Genomic DNA, 12100 nt, shown 5'->3' on the forward strand with positions numbered 1-12100 from the left:
AAAGGAAATCCAAGTATGAGGTTCATAGACAACTCTAGTGAAATCTGTGGATCATTAAAGCAATACTCCATACTTTGAATAAAACAGACTAGTGTTCTGAAACTGACTTGATGGTATTCTCAATGGGGTCTATTATCTCTTCAATGTGTGGAGAATTATGTTTGTTATTCATGCATAAGGATGGGACGATATGAGTCTGGCAACTCACGAACATTTCTTGTAAGACTCTTAAAAAGCCCATAATATTTCAAAATGGTGTATTACAGTTTTATTTTACTTTAGATTTGGAAGAATGTGCCCTTCAGCTTCTAGGTACATTCACCATCATTTAAAAAGTCATATACAAATGTAACTAAGTTCAAATAATTTTTCAAAAGATGAGAGGATGGAAGGAAGACAGAAAGACAAAGAAAAACTCCAAGCCAAACAGGGGTGGGGAGAAAGGGAGGAGACATGTACACACACCCTGGACCCAGTCAAACTACTTACCTCAGGAAAAGCCTGAGAAAACAAAGCCTGCTCCACACCCTGAACGTCAACAAACTGCCAGAGTCCAGATCCTCCCAGTGAGCATATGCCAGGACAAATTCTGTTCAATAAAAGCTGTGTGAACCCAAAATCATCCCACTGATAACAACAGTTATACCTGAATCCCAATAATGAAAAAGGAAAATTAACACACCTGCCCCAGCACCCCCACTCCCAAAACTCAAAATCTGAAAACTATTATGAATGAGCATCTCTATTATGAATGAGCATAACGCCTGAATTATTAATATGAATTACTGGGAAGGAAAGGTTTTTGGATTAGACCTAAAACAAGTAGCAGCTGGGCTTCCTAGATCAAAACTTAGAATCATGATTAAAAACAAGTTGGTAGTACTGGAAATCTGTGGTCTCTAGTACACAGGTGTGATAAGTTCAACACAAGGTAAAAACAATTACTAACCTGTTTTGTACCTGCTGTTCTTCAAGATGTTTGAAGTGGAATGGGCATGTAGTATGTGTGTATGCCTAGTGCACTGTTGGAGATTTTTCCCTCAAGAGTACCTGGTGGGGAATTGCATGCACCCTCTGCAACCCTACACTATTAAAGGGCAGAACCACTACTAACGCCCTTAGTTCCTTCCTTCATACTGGACGGACTCTGACAACACATATTTAAAAACAACAGCTATGGAATAGGTTAGTAACCATTTCTTCTACTTTGAATGATTGCACGTGTCCAGTCCATTTTAAGTAATTCACAAGCAGTTTGATCTGGAGGCACCAATCCCGGCAGAGCAGCCAGTCCCATAGCAGCTGCCAACCCCAGCTGGAAGGGCTAGCTCTGCAGAAGCTGCCCCAAGTGCTGGTTAACAGAATGTGCCAGTTATCTGAGTAACAGATAATACAGCATTTACTGTATTATTTTTCCAAGATGTAGTGCTCATGTATATTCCTTTCTAGATGTGTGTGCCCATGGTCACAGTTGCTGGGTATTTTTGTCTTCGTGGTATCTATAGGGTAGGATGTGGTGCCCTCGACAGCCATGCTCACAGGTCAATGATATACTAGGTGCCATCAGCTGTGAACTCTGACAGAGGATCAGGAGGACATGTAATGGAATATACATAAGCAAAACATCTCCAAGAATAACAGGTACAAAAGTTAGAGAACTGGTTTTAATTCGAGTGCTTGCTCATGTCAGTTCCATTCTGTGTTACTCACAAACAGTAGCCCGACAGGTGAGCTTGGAGTTCACAATCATGCAGTCACATTGTCTTGGGCTTGCTGGGTAACTGTGTAATGAGATGCAAACGTATGTAAGATGACTAGGTAGTGACCCTGCAGACATCTTGAACAGGCACTTGGACCAATTAGGGTGTTGATAAGGCTTGTGCCCTAGTTGAACAGGCAGACACAAATCGCCAGAGGAGGCACCTTTGCCTGTTCAAAGCAAAAGTGGATACAGGCACTGATCTACAATTCCTCTTCTAATCAAAACAAAAAGCAGTCAAGTAGCACTTTAAAGACTAGCAAAATAGTTTATTAGGTGAGCTTTTGTGGGACAGACCCACTTCTAAAGTGCTACTTGACTGCTTTTTGTTTTTATAGTGTATAGACTAGCACGGCTTCCTCTCTGTTCCTTTTCTAATGTACACATGGTAAACTGTTAAAACTGGAAGAACTTTACCACAGATCTTCTTTATTTAGCAAAGACATTTCAAGAAAGTTTTAGAACTAATTTGGGAAGGAGTATCAGCATTAAGGCCAGACCTATGCTACCTGGTACAGTTCTGGCTAGTAAATATTCTATTAATATTTGCAAGGAGAGCATGATTATTTCTAGCTAACTAATAGATTTGCTTAGCATCTTAAAGCTGAGTTACGTGGGGATAATATGCATGCAAAAACAATAGTTCTGTGAATTACAAAAATCTGTAGCATGCTAGCGTGTTGGCCAATGCTTCATTTTTGAGCACAACTTTAGCAGTCTGAGAGGAAGTTGTTAAATTGGGGATCTTGTATGTATATTTTTTATGGTTTTACTTAATGGTCATGTATTTGATTTATTTATACAGCTGTTCTCAGTATGGTTCATTCTGATGTGTTTACTAACTTGAGTTGTTAGAAAGGATTATAATACATGTACTCAAACAGCAGTGTTAATTTTTTTATTTCATATTAAATAAACTACTTAAACATTCTTAATTATCCCCTTGTTTTAATATTTTTTCTTCTTCCATACCCATGAACTGTTTCATATATATATATATTTATAACTAGGGGTTTTTTTGGCACTGGTAGTGCACATCCACATACCACCTCAATATTGGTGCTACACAGAAGAAATTTCAACCCACCTAAAGGAATATTCAACCTGCCCAAGGACAGAGAATATTAGAGGGAACACTGATCAGGACTTACACAACGTTGTCCTTCAAGAGGCACTGGAAAGCCTGGCTAGCCAAATGAACCGCTCTGAGCTGTGTGGCATTTATGTGGAGGGAGCAATTCTCCCACAACCAGCAGCCTTGTGGGCTCCCCACCCCAGCTCCGGAACACCTGAAACCAGAGTCAGAGACAAGGATGTGGCCATGATGAAATGCACCCTAGAATACTCAAGGAGCTGATAGAGGAGGTATCTGAGCCTTTATCTATCATCTTTAGAAAATCATGGGAGACAGGAGAGATTCCAGAAGACTGGAAAAGGGCAAATATAGTGCCCATCTATAAAAAGGGGAATAAGAATAACCCAGAAAACTACAGGCCAGTCAGCTTAACTTCAGTGCCAGGAAAGATAATGGAGCAGGTAATTAAAGAACTCATCTGCAAGTACTTGGAAGGTGGTAAGGTAATGGGAAACAGCCAGCATGGGTTTGTAAAGAATACACCTTGTCAAACTAATCTGATAGCTTTCTTTGATAGGATAACGAGCCTTGTGGATAGGGGAGAAGCGGTAGATGTGGTATACCTAGACTTTAGTAAAGCATTTGATACAGTCTTTCATGATATTCTTATCAAAAAACTAGGCAAATACAATCTAGATGAGGCTACTATAAGGCGGGTGCATAACTGGCTGGATAACCGTACCCAGAGAGTAGTTCTTAATGGCTCTCAATCCTGCTGGAAAAGTATAACAAGTGGGGTTCTGCAGGGCTCTGTGTTAGGACCGGTTCTGTTCAATGTCTTCATCAATGATTTAGATATTGGCATAGAAAGTACGCTTATTAAGTTTGCAGATGATACCAAGTTGGGAGGGGTTGCAACTACTTTGGAGGATAGGGTCATAATTCAAAATGATCTGGATAAATTGGAGAAACAGTCTGAGGTAAACAGGATGAAGTTTAATAAGGACAAATGCAAAGTGCTCCACTTGGGAAGGAACAATCAGTTTCACACATACAGAATGGGGAGAGACTGTCTAGGAATGACTACAGCAGAAAGGGATCTAGGGATTATAGTGGACCACAAGCTAAATATGAGTCAACAGTGTGATGCTGTTGCAAAAAAAGCAAACATGATTCTGGGATGCATTAACAGGTGTGTTGTGAACAATACACAAGTAGTCACTCTTCCACTCTACTCTGTGCTGGTTAGGCCTCAGCTGGAGTATTGTGTCCAGTTCTGGACACCTCAGTTCAAAAAGGATGTGGAGAAACTAGAGGGTCCAGAAAAGAGCGACAAGAATGGTTAAAGGTCTAGAGAATGTGACCTATGAAAAAAGGTTGAAAGAATTGGGCTTGTTTAGTTTGGAAAAGAGAAGATTGAGGGGAGACATGATAGCGGTTTTCAGGTATCTAAAAGGGAGTCATAAGGAGGAAGAAGAAAACTTGTTCTTCTTGGCTCTGAGGATAGAACAAGAGGCAACGGGCTTAAACTGCAGCAAGGGAGGTTTAGGTTGGACATTAGGAAAAAGTTCCTAACTGTCAGGGCAGTCAAACAGTGGAATAAATTGCCAAGGGAGGTTGTGGAATCTTCATCGCTGGAGATATTTAAGAACAGGTTAGATAGATGTCTATCAGGGATGGTTTAGATAGTACTTGGTCCTGCCATTGGGGCAGGGGGCTGGACTCAATGGCCTCTCGAGGTCCCTTCCAGTCCTAGTGTTCTATGATTCTATGAAGGGAACCCCTTCCAACACCAATGTGGTGTGCCTGGTGCCAGCAATATGAAGTGGTGAACGGGCTACCTGGGTTCACAAAGAGACTTGGAGCATGGCTATGGAGAAGGCTGCTTCATCTCCAGGAACCAGCAGCATCTGCTTACCCTCTGGAAGGTTGCTACACCTAGCTTGCCCTTGTCCGGGGTCATTGCAACATGTGGTTCCAGCTGTGCTAGGAGCTGTGTCCTTTGTTCTCTGGCTTCCAGGAGAGTATGGGAAGGCAGCAGCTCAACCTAGAGTCTGGGACTCTTACTGTTCCCTGAAGTCAGTGGCAGATCCCTCATGGACCTAGAAAGCCCCATGATGGAGACAGCCCCCTGTGGTTCCAGGGCATGTGGATGACCTGAACAGGATCCTTTACCTGATGCCCCTTGATCTTTTGTTTGCTAAGCTCTGGGCCATGCTTTTTTATTATTATTATTTTTATTTCTTCTTAGAAACTGGCAAAGGGGAGCAGTGTCAGGACAAATGTTCTTACAGATACACCTTTCTTTTACATGCATTTCCTCCAAGCACTTCAGGCAGCTGCTATGAGGGTCACTAACAGACATAGGACTGTGACATCAGAATAGGGCTTAAAATCTGGAGACTGGTGCATGTGCCTCTTGGGGCAAAGTCATTGCAGGGACCTTAGCTTACTAATTACAGTGCTTAACAGTTACATCCCTAACTACCATCAACTAAACGATATACAAAAACACTAAAAAATGAATCAAAGGAGAAGCTTCTACTCATCAGCTAGACGAGGGAGAGAAGCACTCCAATCAACCAAATGCATAGAGCAGGCCGTGCTTAATATAGCAAGGTATGAGCACAGCAATCAAGAAGGTGCTACAGCCAATTCTATGGATAACGTTATGGTAAAAATCACAGGCTGTGCACGTAGACATGCACACACCTAGAATGCAACTGACATGAGCAAACACCCAAAGAACATGATATACAGGATACACAAGTAAATTCTAAATGACAGATTTTTGAAGATAATTGTCATAAGCACAGTAATAACCAACCAACCAACCAACAGAAAAATACTGTCTGGAAACCTGGTAACCCCTGCAAAAATTTTACAGTATATAGAGCTATCTATGTTCTCAAATGTTAGCTATTTATATGTTAAGTTTTTTGCATAATGAGAAGTACATTTTGTTTTCACACCTCTTCTAATGTAACTACCTTGAAAGCAATTTTACCTTTTGTTAAGATAAATTACTACAATAGTAATTTCCTTCCCTAGTTTCTCAATCCCACTCATCAGAGCTGAAATAATTTAATTCTCTCTTTTGGCTGATGCAAGATACTTTTTAAATGAGTAGAGATTCTGAATCAAGTAGTAAAATAAGTTATTCACTGTAACAGAGTGAAAGACAAATTTAATGAGACCTGTAAAGCAAGTTTATGTGTAAATATTCAATTTTGTATCAACAGATATAAAAATGCAAGTCTAGAAACAAGTGGGTTTTAGTCAATTTACCATGTTAGCTTTCCAGTCACAACTTCCACTAGTAGAACTTCACCAGTGATACAAAATTAAAGGAGAAAATGCTAGGTTAGACAAAACCATAGTATTACTACTGCTAATATACGGCTTGGTTTTAAATGTTCTTAGGTGATGGAACAGTTTTGTTGGCTCTCTGAAGTGACCTTCCCAAAATAAGACTATTAACTCCTGTGTTAATGAGGTACAAAAGAAACATAGAGAGCAACATCAGGACCTCTATGTGATCTTCATCAACTTGACCAAGGTGTTCGGCATGGCCAACAGAAACAGACTCTGGAAAATACTTGGGCAGATTGGCTGTCCTGAAAATTTATCAACATTATTCAGTCTTTTAATGATGGAATGCTTGGTTGCATCCTAAACCATCAGCACCTTTTGAAATATCAAACAGTACAAAGCAAGGATGTGTCCTTGCTCCTCTCATGTTCAACATCTACTTTCCAATGACGGTGTTAGTTGTTTTTAAGGACTGTCCGTTGGGCATACCTACTCAGTTCTGAACAGATGGCAGTATTTTCAATCTCCAGAGACTTCAAGCTTGCACTAAAGTGGTTACTATAACAATGTGACCTTCTGTTTGCTGATAATTGTGTATTATTGGCTCATTCAGCGAAGGATGCACAGGAGCGTTTTGATCACTTTGTTACTTATGCTTCCCGCTTCAGAGTCATAGTGAGCCTCAAAAAGCCAAAAGTTATGTCTCAGCCTGCTTGGAAAGTTCCCAGGACTCCAGGGATCACTGCTTTTAGTACAGTCCTTAAAGCTGTTGACCAATTTTGCTACCTCAGAAGTGTACTGTTCTCAGGTTATAAATGTGGATCATGATGTTATCTGCTCGACTAACCAAAGCCTTTGGAAAACTGACCGAGCGCCTCTGGAATGACCATAGTGTTAAATTCCATACCAACATAGCAACATATCAGGCAGTTGTCCTGAAAATCCTGCTGTATAGCTCAGAATCATGGACAATATATCTCCACTGTATTTGAAACTCTATCAGTTCCACATGCGCTGTCTGAGGAGGATCACCCACGTGAATTGGTGGGACAAAACTCCTAACAGTGGTGTCATGGGCATGGAAGCAATGCTTACAAACAGACAGTTTCGCTGGATTGGTCATGTAATGAGGATAGATGATACATGGATACCAAAGGTGGTCTTCTATGGCCAGCTTGCTCATGGCAAGTATTCTATCAGGGGTCAGTATGAGCTCTATAATGACACCTTACGGGCAGGCCAACATGAGGTCATGCGGCATATCTTCCAATGATCTGGAAACTCTAGTTCAGGACAGCAAACTACTGGCAGCAAAGCACTGTACAGACTCTTAATTGCTTTGAGAGTCAGCATAGCCAGGCACTAAACGAAAAGCGTAGAATCCAAAAAGAACGTACAACTCTTGCACTTGGCAGCTTTTTATGTGACAGCTGTAATTGGCTCTGCCGATCAAGTACTGGTTTAGTCTCTCACCAACGGCATTAGAAAAGATGAGATCAGTCGACTGATGGCTCAGTCCAAGAAGAAGTGATTTTATTTGGCTATCTGATATTTGTTTTCTAGTACAGCACACAGGTAATACTGTCTTACAAAAATATACAGAAATAAGGCTTTATCCTGAAAAACTGCTATCAACAGAAGCTTAAGGGTTTTTTGTGGCAGAAGACCAGACACTATGTTATGTGTTTTTTCCAAAACTGGAAGAAGGGTGATTTTTGAAATTGGGGTTTCCTTTCAAAGAAACCCTGTCTACACAGCTAATTTGCAATTCAAAAGTAGCACTTTTGATGCTTTGGGTGGCTGCCATTCTGCCAATGAGGCACTAAGTGTTCATATCCATATGTCATTTGCATTTTCAACCTACTTCATTTACATGCCCCTTCCGAAAGGGAGGGGCATGTGTAAACGTAGAATAGAAGTTTTCTAGAAAGCATAAATATTAATTTTCATATACAAAAAATATTTACATAGTTTACATCATTTCTGTGTGATTATACACATCTAAGTGAGCATTTCTATTGAAAGGGCTGCGAAATCTCTAACTCATATTTTTGGACTAATTTTAGTTAATGTATTTCCCATGGCATGCTTTATAATACACAACCTTTATAAGTTAGGCTCTCCTGTAAAGGGTTCAGTATTGTTACACATTTTAGTTCTTATTTCTGTTACATTAAAGGATTAATAGACAAGACTGCAGTCTAACACACTGAAACAATTAACTAAATATAAATTATCTTGAGTAAGCCATTTAAAACTCTTCAGAGAGTGGTGAGAGAGATACTTTGTGTAACCTGTGAACACTAAAAGTGTGGTAGATAAAAGGCACAGGGCAAGCCCTGAATATTAAGCTCACTGCACAACTAATGAGAGGAACTCTCTTCTTGCATGTTTGCAAAAGTAAGAACAGCAGGGAAGAATATGTCTCAATATATAAGTGCAATTTATTATCCACTCATTTTTCCACCACAAAATACGCCTTTCTTCTGTGACTTCATTGTACTGTTGTTTAAAATTACATTTTCCACATCCTCTTAACACAGCACTGCATCCCAATGAAAAATTACAAAACCAGTTGTTTCTAATGTGTGCAAGCACAAACAAAATAGCTACAGTTGCCAAATATTTCTGTGTATAAATTATTTACTCTACTTTTGGATATTAAACAAAATTAAGTAAAACTAGTTCACCAGGAAATTAAGCTGAATACGGAGTTCTTATTCCTTGTACACTGTCTAGAGTGCCTGCTTATTTTGATGTTGCCATCTCCTTACTCCTTAAAAAAAAAATCCAGAATCCAGATCCTCTGTTTTCAAGAGATATTTCTTATATTTATCTAAATAAAAGTTCTATACTCTGAGATAATATGTATTCTTTTGAATTGTAAAAATGAAAAGAGAAAAACATCACATCAGGAAAATGCTAACCTCAGCACATGCCTTGACCAAAGGCCTCATGACAGTTGTGAAACATGAACTTTTTCTCATCAAACTAATATGCCACAACTCTTGTGTTTTGACAAGCAGACTTTCCAAATCGTTTATAAGCTTACTCTATTTGAATAGCAATAGATTCAGCAGTGAATTGTTGGAGCTTTGCCCAGGAAAGCAAGTCATGTTTTATGTAGAAAAGACTGGGACATGGTGATTAGGCCTTTCACATCTTATGCTGATAATTATGGAATCATCAGAAAGCTGTAATACTGAAAAATTAAAACTAAAGAGAAGTCTATTTTGACATATTATATTTACTAACTTTAGTCCCTGAAGTCAGTAGAAAATTCTCTCATTGTAAGGATGACTGTAATGATTCAGTCATTGCAATATATGAATAAATGAAAACAAGCCAGTACAAATATGAGCTGATTTTGATAAAAGCAGCAAACATTATAGCTTCCACAGGCACCTCAAACTCAGGGTATGAAATTACTGCAAGTGGCAAGTTCATAAACAGTGGTAATTGACACCTGACACTATAACTTAATTAACTAAGATTTCAAACAATTATTTTAACTTTTTTATGATAGGCCTTATTTAGAACAATCAATACAGTATTTATTACTATCTTCAAATTCAGAATATCATCTATTAGTTTCATTATGTTAATGAAGTATCTAGAATAGACTTCAACAGCTGATGAGATACTGTTGAGTGACACAGAAGCCTGAGATTTCAGAGACCAAACCCCTTAAAATAGTAGTGTGCATACCTCACAAACACGCCTCATTTTTCATTACAAAAAAGCTCCTTACTTCCCATGAACATAGCATTGCACTGCTCATGAAAAGCTAGGATTTAAAAAATTGTCACAAACAGTGAGGTTTTTAAAAGTAAGTATTATTTAAACCCACATAAGACCACTCTAGTACTTTAGAGGACACTGCACAGAAATTTATGTTTAAATCAAATTTTGAGACCAGATTTTAACTATTTAAGAACAAAGCAAAAATGAGACGTGCACAGTCAATGCATTACTGTTTTGCAAGATCATAATCCCTTCCCCAATGCTTTGTGCTCATCCTCTGTGCTGATCCTTGCATTCCTGCAGATAACTAAAATATCCATGTAGAGATGCTCAAATTCTTACACATATAATTAAAGCTATAATGAACAAAACAGAATAAAAGACAAGTGTTATAGATCAAGAGGCTCTCTAAACCTTCTTTTGCAAGACTGTTTTCCAGTGAACTTCATGTTTCCCAGAAGTGTAATAGATTAAATCTTTGAGACTTCAATAAATTGTGCCTTCTATTAATAGCTTCAGTAATAGTTTCCTATTTTACACCAGGACATTAATTTATCATCTTAAGCCCAAACAGTACGCGCACCAACTTGTCCCAAATGTCAACTTTAAACAAGAAAATATAAAGAGAAGTTACTCACCTGTGTAGTAACGATGGTTCTTCGAGATGTGTCCCCGTGGGTGCTCCACAGTAGGTGTCGGGCTCGCCCCGGCGCCACAGCTCGGAAAATCTTCAGCAGTCTTCGTCGGGTGGCGCATGCGCCGATGCGCATCGGCTCTTCGTGCGCTTACGGTCACGTGCGCGATCCGGTCCCCGCCAGTTCCTGATCAACCGCTCCGGACGCCCCTGAAAAAACACACAAACAGAGCTCCGAAGTGGGGAGGAACGGGTGGGTAGTGGAGCACCCACGGGGATGCATCTTGAAGAACCATCATTACTACACAGGTGAGCAACTTCTCTTTCTTCTTCGAGTGGTCCCCGTGGGTGCTCCACAGTAGGTGACTACCCAGCAGTAACCCCCCCCCCGAAAAAGGAGGTGGGTACCCGATTTATGCGCAGCTTGCCCGTGAAAGGACTGCTGTCGACAGGCGTGTATCCTCATCAAGCATCCTGTGCATGGCGTAGTGCTTGACGAAGGTGTCATAGGAAGACCACGTCGCCACTCTGCAGATATCTCTCAGCGCGATGCCTTTGAAGAAGGCCGTTGACGCGGCCATCACCCTAGTAGAGTGGGCTCTTGGCGGAACTGGCAGAGGAGTCTTGCAAATCTTGTAACACAGTCTTATGCAAGACACAATGTGATTTGAAATCCTCTGTGAAGATAGCGCTTCTCCTTTTGACCTGGATGCAATGGACACCAGGAGTCTGTCCATTTTCCGGAAAGGTTTAGTTCTATCGATGTAGAAGGCCAGTGCCCTTCTTACGTCAAGTGCAACCGTGCCTCTTCATTTGAGTTGTGAGGCTTAGGATAGAACGAGGGCAGCACTATTGGTTCGTTGATATGAAAGTCTGACGAGACCTTCGGAACGAAGGCTGGGTGTAAATCGTAAGACCACCGCTTCTTTGGAGAAGATCGTGCAGGGTGGTGTGGACATTATGGCCGCGAGCTCACTCACTCTGCGAGCTGACGTGATTGCCAGGAGGAAAGTCGTTTTAATAGTAAGTAGTTGAAGGGGGACCGTAGCCAATGGTTCAAAGGGCGGTCCCGAGAGGCTGTGTAGAACTAGGTCTAAACTCCATGACAGCGGTATTGGTTTCCGAGGGGGGTACAGATTCACCAACCTCTTTAGGAAACGCGAGACAACAGGATGGGCAAATGTGGTTGATCCATCCTCTTCATGCCGAAACGCTGATATAGCCGCCAGATGCACCTTTATAGAGGATAGCGAAAGTCCGTTTTGTTTGAGTTGTAGCAAATAATCCAGAATCGTAGGTATGGTGGCGTCCCAGGGTATTAGTTGCCTGGAGGAACACCATTCGGAAAAACGCAACCATTTGTGCTGATAAGTCTTTCTGGTGGAAGTTCTCCGACTACATTCAAGGACTTATTGTACTCCCTCTGAGCATGTAGTCTCTAAGGCGCTTAGCCATGGATTAGCCATGCTTGTAGCTGAAGTCTCTTCAGGTGCGGGTGCAGTATTGACCCCCGAGCCTGAGTGAGAATGTCCGGTACTGTTGGTAGGGGAAATGGCCAATGTTGAGCCATGCGCAA

General features: G+C 40.7%; 1 protein-coding gene across 6 annotated transcripts in view; it reads right to left on the reverse strand.

The window, feature by feature from the left end:
* Window positions 1-12100, reverse strand: part of GARRE1 (granule associated Rac and RHOG effector 1) — a 125136-nt gene that overhangs the window by 69370 nt on the left and 43666 nt on the right. For 2 of the 6 annotated variants that reach the window (XM_075008635.1, XM_075008634.1), the window contains exon 2: window positions 10529-10734. The exons of 1 other annotated variant lie outside the window; for it this stretch is intronic. The gene's annotated coding sequence lies outside the window, so the exon portion shown is untranslated. Of the gene's footprint in view, window positions 1-489; window positions 590-1710; window positions 1782-2910; window positions 3049-10528; window positions 10814-12100 lie in introns of those variants that run through there. 3 more of the 6 variants (XM_075008631.1, XM_075008632.1, XM_075008633.1) reach the window with 3 other exon arrangements.

Source organism: Carettochelys insculpta, chromosome 14, assembly GCF_033958435.1.
Source record: "Carettochelys insculpta isolate YL-2023 chromosome 14, ASM3395843v1, whole genome shotgun sequence".
In the NCBI taxonomy this organism is placed as follows: Eukaryota; Metazoa; Chordata; order Testudines; family Carettochelyidae; genus Carettochelys; species Carettochelys insculpta.